This window comes from Cebidichthys violaceus, unplaced genomic scaffold (genome assembly GCF_023349555.1).
Source record: "Cebidichthys violaceus isolate CVI_PGR_0920_01 unplaced genomic scaffold, fCebVio1.0.p SCAF_26, whole genome shotgun sequence".
Taxonomy (NCBI): Eukaryota; Metazoa; Chordata; class Actinopteri; order Perciformes; family Stichaeidae; genus Cebidichthys; species Cebidichthys violaceus.
The window spans coordinates 1770767-1775064 of NW_027176439.1; the positions used below are offsets into that span (position 1 = coordinate 1770767).

The 4298-nt window shown below is 38.6% G+C and overlaps 1 protein-coding gene across 1 annotated transcript in view; it reads right to left on the minus strand.

The window, feature by feature from the left end:
• ypel1 (yippee-like 1) overlaps positions 1 to 2195 on the minus strand; it is a 30927-nt gene extending 28732 nt beyond the window's left edge. The window contains exon 1 of the mRNA XM_068720814.1: positions 1606 to 2195. The gene's annotated coding sequence lies outside the window, so the exon portion shown is untranslated. The remainder of the gene's footprint in view (positions 1 to 1605) is intronic.
• Positions 2196 to 4298: the final 2103 nt, after the last annotated feature.

Below are 4298 nucleotides of genomic sequence, written 5' to 3' on the forward strand. Positions count from 1 at the left end.
AGGAAAATGGATCCAGACTTGTTTTATATGGCTGTCAAACACAACAAAATATACAATCCAACACCAAGTGGGAGCAGAAACACCAGAGAGCAGAAAGTCCAAACAGCACCACAGAAACACTACAAGAATATCACAGGATCCCTTTTTCCTGAAAAACGCCCGCACAGCGAAATCTGAGCCATAACAAGTTTGACCCTATTAGTTATTTTTAGAAACAGAGCATGTCTTTAGACAAAGCTGAAATTAATATTTTATTGTATAGATGAAAAAAAAGAAAACAGCAGCCTGATCGCCCACCACCACCTCCTCTCCCTCTCCCTCCTCCTCCTGCTGCACTGTTTATGTGTCAGTGCTGCATCGTCCCTGACATTGGACAGATCCACATCTGACATCTAATGCCATGAATGATGGAATTAACCAAAAAACAGCCCAATAATAAAACAGTAATGTGGTTTCTACCTCTCAATCAAAAGCCTGTCCTCGTCCTACCCTTGCTGTCCTGACGTCGTGGATGCGCATGAGCTTCAACACAACAACCACCCATGAACTGTTTTATATATATATATATATATATATATATATATATATATATATATATATATACATATTTATATATATTTATATATATATATATATATATATATATATATATATATACATACATATTTATATATATATATATATATATATATTTATATATATATATATTTTTTTGTATTGCCTTTGATTAAAAATATATATGTATTGACACTGCAGCACGAGCCCCGTTGTGTTGTAATACTCTCCAATGTGTTGCTTCACCGTATGGATGCATGTAAACACTGCAGCTTCCCTCGGAGGGGCAGGCTGTGAGCGCGCGCGCGCGCGAGCGTTATGAAATCAATCCCTTTCGCTGTGTTTTTGTCGCTTGTTCACGTGGCATCATAAGCCCCCACCCCCGTCCGTCCGTCCGTTCGTCCGTCTCCCCCCAAAAAACTGACCGAGATCTGCAGCCAAAGAGATGATGGAGGTGGTGGTGATCATAGCGGAGATAGTGCACGTTATCACATGAAAGGAGCTGCACGTTCGGGTTTTCTTTTCTGCTCTTGAATGTAACTCGAGGATCAAATTGCAAAAACGTGTCTCATTAAAGAAAGGAGACATTGTAACCTTATAATGAATGTAAACGGGTTATTATAGGCCTACGGTTATATAAATCCTACATAATTACAATCCTACAGGAGCATGCAAATAAAAGAATACGACATAAATACCAAATTAAAGTTTCTAGAAGAGTATTATACTTGTTATAAGATTGTTACTGTGATATTAAAGTGTGTTTTTCATGCATTAGAGGCACTGTCTGCACCCCATAACAGAAAAACACTAAACCTGATACATGTAAGGTGTTAAACACAATGCAGGCAATACAAACTATAAATATCCCTTGGTGCAAGACACAATAAACATAAAATGTACTAAAGTATAACAGTTATAAAGTCACTACACAGACACACACTTTAAAGTAAGTAATACATTGTAATGGTAGGCTTTTACAGTTATTGTAGTGATTATTCTGACAGACACGCGCGTGTCCTCCAGCAGGTCACATCGCGCTGCACTCACCCCAAAAACACCTCGACTTCCCCCCCTCGGAAACCAAAACAACCCGGTGAAGAAATGTCTTTCTCCGCTGGAGCTGCAGCAGTCTTTGGATTTTAGTAAAAAACATACAAAAAAATGTATAAAAAGACACCTTCACCGTCCCATAAAGGTAGCAGCGGGCTGTCTAGGTCGGGCCGAATGGAATTGAAAAGCCCCCCAAAAAAACATCAATCTCCTCGGTGGATCTTCACTGCGTTCATGAGCCAAAGACTTTCTGCGTTAACGCGTAAAATGTGCGGGATGTCTCCGGAGGTCCGGTTTGAGTAGAGTCCCATCCGTGAGGTGGGTCAGAGCGTGTGCATGTTGGAGCAGCTCGCAGCTCTTTGCAGGGTTTTAACCTCTATACCTTTAGCTCTCCGACGTCAGCGGCAGGACGGGCCGAGCTGTCCCGTCTGCGGCCTTATTTATACCGATATCCTAATTAGCTCCGTGATGCGCAGCGCGCTTTGAATAATGTACAAACACGTCCACGAGGACGTGTCGAATACGACTGCTCGGTCTGTTTATTAAAGTCTGTATATTCTCACTGAGGTGAATTGTGTCAACTGGTTTTGTTCTAAAGCAAATGTAAAAAAATAAAATAAAAAAAGTGCCGAAAAGCGTCGTTTTAATACGTCTACCGATGCTGCCTTTAAGTGCTGCAGGAAATGACAGACGCGAGCGCACACGATCAACAACGTGGAACATGTTGGGACAACTCCAGCATGATTATCTTCCCTCAAAGGAAAAAAGATTTGCAGCCATTTAACACATACAATCACAGGAATACACGGATGAAAACACACAGCAACAACCTATGGTGAAACAAGTCCGAATATAGTTATAAACACAAACATTAGAACTTTACAAATGTTTTATATACACAGAACAAAGTAAGAATAAGGTATAACTTACTTGGTTCCGAAGCTTTCAACCGCATCTGGTGGTCTTTCTCCGTGGACGTAGTTGCTTTGTGTCAGTGAGGCGGTTTCGTTGTCGTTTTATTGACAATATGAGGAAACATTCCTCAGGAAGCAAGAACTAAATAGCAAAAGTATCACATAGTTTGTTGTATTATATTTTCAGTTTAGTTGTTTACATGTATTTTAGGTTCGGAAACTTTTGACATGCTTTGTCACGACGTGACTTTTATTTATTTATTTGTATTCCCCGGTGGTCAACAGCTGCTAATACTGCTAAATAACCACTTTTTATGTTTTTACTTTCAGCTTTTACTCGTCTTGTAGCTTTTAAAGCTTTGAAACAGTCTGCTGGATGTCTTTTGACCCTTACTTCCAAACAAAACTACTGAAAGCACATGACTTCATCTTAAAAAAAACCCTCTCAACTTCTGATCTTTGGAGGGATACGTGAAGGCAACAGTAGCCTAGCTACACAGCCGGCTCTACAAATAGCGTCCAATCAGAGACAAGTACAATCATCGTCTGGCCAATAGACTGTGAGAAAGGGCGGGGTTACACATTCACAGCCAATCAACTAGAAGACAGACAATGGACAAGCGCGTTCGCGTGGCTTAGGGTTGTTTTTGGCTTTGCGCGCCACCGACAACAGACGCGTGCTAAAAGCCAATACTCCAAAGTACGCATGCGCGGCCGCATTGCAAGCACGTGGTTAAGAAGAGCAGGTAAACAAACCCCCCCCCTTCAAAAAAAAAAAAAAAACCCGTTACTGTTTTATTATAATATACGTTTATGTCAAGGTTAAAATAACCATTTTTACAATATTATACCATATATATATATATATATATATATGAATATAAATGTTCTTTTACATCGGTTTACATTTGTATTGTTTGTAGATTAAGCAGGTTAATAAAAGTGAATTTATCCTCTTTAAAAATAAATAAATAAGAGGATTGAGTTCACAAAGTAATTTTTTTATTTTTAAAAATCAAAGGAAATTAATTGAATTTTGAACCTTTTATGGTTTGTAGGCTACAAAAAGTGAATGCCAGTAATTTATGAATAACACTGCTGACTGGACAAAGAACTGACTGCAGTAGATATTATTATCCAACACAACAGCGCCCCCTAAAGGACACGGTGTGCATTACATTGTCCACAACAGTATGAGTGAGATCATTCAAACTGTTGAACATGAGGACCATTTCTTTTATGGTTGGACATTACATGTATTGTTATGCTTCTTTTTTTTTTTGTCAAATTATACTTCAGCTTTCAAAGCTAAAATACATACTGACTCTTGATCATTAATTAGTTTATCTGCACCATGTTTTCATCAAAAACATCACATACCATACTTTTTTTTTATTTCTTTAAAAAAATAATAATCTGAAAAGAGTACATTTACTTAAATACTGTACTTAAGTAAAGTGCAAGTACCTCAAAATTGTACCTGAGTATTTCCATCTCCTGCTACTTTATACTTCTACTACTCCACTAAATCTCAAATATATAACAATACACACACACACACACACACACACACACACACACACACACACACACACACACACACACACACACACACACACACATACATACACACACACACACACACACACACACACACACACACACACAGTTATTGTTGTATTGCTTTAAGAAACAGTTGTTTTGTATTCAGATGCTGGCAGCAGTGTCGTCTGTTGCCAGTTGAAATCTTACAAAGAGACTTCACAGAGGTGTGAA